Source organism: Pseudopipra pipra, chromosome 11, assembly GCF_036250125.1.
Source record: "Pseudopipra pipra isolate bDixPip1 chromosome 11, bDixPip1.hap1, whole genome shotgun sequence".
NCBI classification, from domain to species: Eukaryota; Metazoa; Chordata; class Aves; order Passeriformes; family Pipridae; genus Pseudopipra; species Pseudopipra pipra.
In genome coordinates, this window is record NC_087559.1 from 17,903,612 (window position 1) to 17,909,611 (window position 6,000).

General features: G+C 53.6%; 1 long non-coding RNA gene across 1 annotated transcript; it reads right to left on the reverse strand.

Moving 5' to 3' along the window:
• Window positions 1-4,348: 4,348 nt before the first annotated feature.
• LOC135420458 (uncharacterized) lies at window positions 4,349-5,152 on the reverse strand. The gene is made up of 2 exons (XR_010433524.1): window positions 4,903-5,152; window positions 4,349-4,821 (listed from the first exon to the last, which is right to left on the reverse strand). It is a non-coding gene; the product is annotated as an uncharacterized LOC135420458 (long non-coding RNA).
• Between the last annotated feature and the right edge of the window lie 848 nt (window positions 5,153-6,000).

Consider the following 6,000-nt stretch of genomic DNA (forward strand, 5'->3'; position numbering starts at 1 on the left):
TTGTCTGAGTTCCTGTCCAGGATCTTTCTAAGAGAACCTGTTAGAAATGTAGAGGTAGGATTAGAATTTGGGTCTGTTGCCTCCCCAACTGCCTCCAAGTCCTGATGGACTGGAGTGATGAGTGCTCTCAACCCAGGGTATTTCTTGATATTGTGTGGCTTTCCCTCAGCTGTGGGTGAGGAATTGTGCAAGCAAGGCCTGTGTGCCCGTGGGTGTCTCCCGTGTGTGTCCGTGTGGCAGGGCTGGGACAAGGACTCGTGCAGGGACCCAGCTGGCACTGGAGCTGCTGCCATTCTGAGCCACTGCCAAGGGCTGGGGAGAGACCCTCTGGGAGGCTGTTGCCAGGATTCCATTGGGAGCTGGATCTCCCTCCAGCTGCAGCAGCCAGGGGAGGGTTCTTCCTTGTGCAGCCCAGTGGCTTCTGCTCAGGCTGGCCCAGAGTGGGGCTGGGGCAGGTTCTCCAGGGAACTGGAGCCAGCCCTGAGCAGGGCTCTGGAGAGCAGGGGCTGCAGGGACTGAGGTTTGCAAAGCTGGGCTGAAGTTTGTCAAAGCAGCAGAACATTCTCATTCTGGTGGGTTTGTGGAATCCGTGTTGTTGCCCAGGAGAGCTGAGTCAGACTGGGTTTGTGGTCCGAGAGCTGCCCCCCTGAATTTGGCAGGCTGTGTGTGCTGGCAATGAAGTGCTATCCCAGAGGCTGATGGTTTCTGTCTCCAGGGATGCCCAGGACGCTGCCAATGCCCAGGGATCTGCTCTGGGTCCAGGCTGTCCGTGCTGGAGGGCTCTGGTGGCTGCAGTCCCTGAGCCCGCAGAGACAGAGAGAGCCCCGGCCTGAGTGACCTTTGGCACCTTGTCCTGAATTTGGGGTGAGCCTGGGAGCGTGTGGAAGGTGAGAACGAGGGCTGTGCTTCCAATGCATCATCCCTGGGAAGATCCTGTTGTTCCAGAGCACTGGGGACAGTTTGGGCTTGGCAGCTTCAGAGCTGGATTGGAGCAGTCCCTGAAAAGAATCAGGAGAGTGGAGGTTTGTCCCAGTGGTGCTTTCACACCCCACTGGACAGGCTGGGCTTTGTGTTTGAGGTTGTCCTGTATTTGCTCTGCAGATAATGGACCCTTCCCAATTCAGCCCAGCAGATCCCAAGGGCTCTGACAGGAATATTTGTTCTTTCCTTCCCTTTGGGATAACTTCATCTCCAAACTGCCATGAGCAATTCCTTAATTTTTGCTGGAGAAAACCAAGTGTCAGAGGCAGTTTGCCAAGGAGGCCAGAAGTGTCTTTGGAGCAGAGAGTGCTGCCAGCTGCGTGTGCCTGTCCCCAGCCTGGCACTGCCCACAGGGACACACTGGGCACAGACCATGAGAGGGAACAAAACCACTGCCTGCCAGAGGGTTTGTCCTGGGCCAGTCAGGCCTGGGGCAGGAATTGGACTGGGCAACTCCATCAGCTGCTCTTCCCTCCCCCACAAAGCCCCATCCCCTGGGCATTAATGACGTGCCCTGTGCCCAGCGCTCCCTGTTCACCCAACTGAAACCAGAGCAAGGCTTGCTTTGCTTGGAACAACTTAAAATAACTTTAAACCAAAATAAATCACTTTTTTCTTCTTTTTTTTCTTTTAGATGCTGGAATTGCCTCTCTGGCTGTGTGCTGAGCTCTGGCTGCGTGCTGAGCTCTGGCTGCAGGGGACTGTCAGGCCTTGGTGGCTGTGAGTTCCTGTTCTTCTCCCTGGGAAACTGGAAAGAGTTATTCATTAGATTGCAGAAATGTAATTTCGAGGGGACCCAGCAACTGTTTGTGTAGGAAAAGGTGAGGTGCTGCAAAGGGGAGGGAGGTGGCATTTTGGAGGGGTCCCACTGAGGGGGGAGTGGAGAGCCTGGGGCTGGAGTGTGAGTTCTTAAACAGGGAAGAAGGGAAGGATGCTTGGGAGGGAAACACTCAGGGAATGTGTAGGGATGGAATGGAAAGTTGGGGTGTCAGGAAGAGAAAATGGGTGATGTAGAGGAAGGGAAATGTTGGGGGTAAGAGTTGATCTCATCTGTAGAGGACAGAAGGACCATTTAGAGATAAAGTGAGGCAGTGAGTGGTGGGCAGGTCGGGAAAATTTGTGTTTGTCAAATTTGAGGTCACCTGTAGCAGAGAGGATGTACCTCCTGATGGACACTGAGGCAGTCAGGGGTGGGCAGGAAAGGAAACCTTTGGGGGTAAAACTTGAGGGAACATCCAGGGCAGAGAGTGAATATTTTGAAGGATAAATGAGGTACTCAGTGGTGGACAGCTGGGGAGTGTTTTAGGGTAAACTTGGGTTAGTTCACAGGGTAGAGAATGAACATGTATTTGTACAGAGGAGCTGACCTACCCCTACGTGTGGGTAGGTAAGGAGAATTTTGGGAGTAAAATCTGGGCAATCTGTAGCAGAGAGAATGAATATCTTGGGGTGAAGTGAGGCAGTCGGTGTTGGGCAGGTAGGGAAAAATTCTGTTTGTAAAATTTGAGGTCACGTGGAGCAGAGAATGTACATCCTGAGGTAAACTGGGGTAATCAGTTGTGGACTCGTAGGGAAAATTGGGAGGGAAATATCTGAGGCAATCTCTATGTTAGAGAATGAATATTGAGAGATGAACATGAGGTACTCAGTGGTGGACTTGTAGGGAAAATTGTGGGGGTCAAATCTGTGGCAATGTGCAGCAGAGAGAAGGAACATTTTGGAACAAAGTGAGGCAGTCAGTAGGGGAGAGGCAGAGGAATTTCTGAGGGTGAAACTTGAGCAAATCTGGAGGGCAGAGAATGAATATTTGGAGGTCCAAAAGAGGTAATCAGGAGTGTGCAGTAGGGAAGACTCTGGGGAGAGAATGACTCTTTTGTGTTCAAGAAGAGGTAATCAGGAGTGGGCTGGAAGGGGAAAGTTTGGGGGTTAAAAAGGAGGTTCATTCTCTGCAGGGCAGGGAATGAACACACTGAGGTAACCTGAGGTGATGAGTGGTGAGAGACACAGACAATTGTGGGTGTTAAAGTTCAGGTGATCTGCTGGGAAGAGAAGGAACCTGTTGAGGTAAAGATGAGGCACTGGGTGGCAGACAGGTGGGGAGAGGTTTGAGATAAGCCTGAGGTGTGTGTGGGGTGCAGAATGACCCTCTGTAGGTACAAAGGAGCTGGTCAGACGTGGACAAGTAAGGCAGATGTTGGGAGTAAAATGTGGGGCAATCTGTCACAGAGAGAATGAATATTTTGGGGTAAGGGGAGGCAGTCAGCAGTGGGCAGGGAGGGAAATCTTTGTTTGTCAAACCTGAGGTAATGTGCAGCAGAGAGAATGCACCTCCTGGGGTAAACTGGGGCAAACAGTAGTGGACAGGTGAGGAGGTTTTGGGGGAAACTTTGAGGTCATCTCTGTGGCAGAGGATGAATGTTTGGAGGTAAAAATGAGGTAATAAGTAGTTTGCAAGCAGGGAAAACTGTGAGGGTAAGTGTGGATGTCACCTAGGGGAGAAAATGAGGCTTTTGAGGTCCAGTGAGGCAGTCAGTGGTGGGTAGGGAGGGAAAATTTGTGTTTGTAAAATCAGAGGTGATGTGGAGGAGAGAGAATTCACCTCCTGGGGTAAACTGGGGTAAACCTTGCAGACCTGCAGGGAAAATGTGGGGGTAAAACTTGTGGGAATCTGCAGGGCAGAGAGTGAATCTTCTGAGGTGAAAATGAGTTCCTGGGTGGTGGAGAGGTGGGGAAAGTGTTGAGAGTAAACTGGAGGTGGTCTGCTGGGTAGAGAATGAACATCTTGAGGTAGAAGTGAGTTGCTGAGATGTGGAGAGGTCAGGAAAATGCAGTGGGTCCAGTGTGAGGTCACCTGCAGCAGAGAGGATGTACCTCCTGATGGACACTGAGGCAGTCAGGGGTGGGCAGGAGGGGAAACCTTTGGGGGTAAAACTTGAGGGAATGTCCAGGGCAGAGAATGAATATTTTGAAGGATAAATGAGGTACTCAGTGAGGTATTCATTGGATTGCAGAAATGTTTTTTGAAACCTGTCCCCTTCTTTGTGCCTTTTACTGACAGACCTTCTCTTTTTGCCTTTGAATTTACAGCCTCCTTGTAACTCCCAGCCCGGAAAACCTGGGATAACTGAGGAGGGACAGAGATGAAGGTTTTATCTGCAAACTTGGGGTAATTTCTGCAGGATACAGCAACTGTTTGTGTGGGAAAGTGTGTTTAACCACATTGGCCCAAGTTGTGTTTGCACCAGCTGGGGCCAGAGGTGCCAAGCAATCCAAAGCAAACCCTGCTCAGCCTCCAAATCCCAGGGGAAGTTCTCCAAGCTGTTCATTGAGGGACTAAAGATACATTGAAATGGAACCAAGACACTACTAAGTTTCCTGGGAATCCCAGTATTGCTGTCCTAGAATTTTTAACAGCTTTTTAAGCTTTTTATGACAATAATGGCTTTCTTCCTTTGATTGAATCCTGCGGTAGGATTTGGGGTTTCTTTGGATTCTGAATCCCTCCCAGGGGCCCTGACACTGGTCAGGAGCTGGTAGGACAAACAGAGTCAGAGCTCCTGGCAGGCACAGGGGGTTTCCCCCAGAGTGGATCCAACTGCTGCCCCCCAGCCTGGCCAGGCGGGATCTGCTTTGGCTCCCGGCTTCTGCCAGAGACAGAATGTGTTCCCTTGATTGGAATGAGGATCCCGTAGCTTCATCTCCTAGAGGTTCCCTGGGCAGCTGATCCACTCTGCCCCGTGTCCTGCTCTCAGTTCCTGCCCAGCCAGAGCCAACTGTACCAAGGGCAAGAGCACTCCCAGCCTGGATAGGGAATGGGGGACTGGCTTGTGCACAATTCACCTAGAAAGTCAAACGAGGGGATTGTTGGAGTATCTGGCTCCTTAGGGAACTTGCTGGGAGTAGAGAAGCACAACCCCAAACCTCCAGCTGTGGGTGGAGTCGTGGAACGTAAACCAGCACAAACTCATCCCCCAAAATGGACCGTGGAAGAGCAGGACCAAATAAGGGTCAGTGTCCCTGTGGAAAGGCAAAAGGAATTGGTTGGGACTTTGATTGTCCCCTAGGGAGATGGAGGTTGCTGGGATGCAGAGAATGCCCTCCCTCAGGCTGCCAAGATCTCTCAGGGCAGCGGCTTTGGCCGACAGGGCAGCAAAAAGATTGTTCTCTGCGGGGGGCCCAAGGTTTGGGTTCCGGTCTCAGCATTGCAGGTTTGGATGAATTCTACCTACAGCCCGCAATTCCATGGGGAATTCCTGCTGCAATAGCCTCCCAGTGCCTCCTGGAGCCCGGATCTTCCCCCGCAGAGCTGCCACTTTAACGCCAGGTTTGCCAGGAAGCAGCCACGGTTCCAGGTCTGCTCAGCGGGATCGGGACAAGGACAGGTTCATTTTCCACAGACTTTGCTGTTTATAACCCTCCTCCCCCAGCCCCGCCGGTGTCGCTGGGGGGACTTGAGAGAGTTCCTTGGAATTCGGCCGATTCTCCGCCCCGGGCCGGGCTCCAGGGGATGTGTTGGCCCAGGAGAAGGCGGGGGCCGGACGCGCTCCCGGCCCGGGGCGAGGCAGCCCCTGAGCACGGGCGAGGACGTCTCTCCGGGCCGGGAAGCCGCTGTCCCTTCCGAGCCTCGGGAGCGACCCCGGGGAATTCTTTTCCCCGAGGAAAGGGATGCACAGCCCTGCTTTCAGAGCACCTCCGGCTGGAAGGGCAGGGATTTGGGGCGGGCGGGACACACGTGGGGGGCGCGGGGGAGCTCTGGGAGGTGGGCCCTGGGAATGGCTGCCCGCGCTGCTCTGCAGCCCCGCCGTGCCGACACTGCCGAGTGCCAGCTGGATTCTTTGGGTCCTTTGGGGCTGGCGCTGGGGCGTGTCCAGGGTGAGGCATCTCAGGGGGCCCGTCCAGAGCAGCGCCCGGCTGAGGAGCCGCGGGCAGCCCTTTCCCCGTGCCCACCCCACGGGGGCTGTAGGGCACGGCTCCAGGGCACAGCTCATCCATCCCCTGGCAATAGGAAGCCCAAGCAGG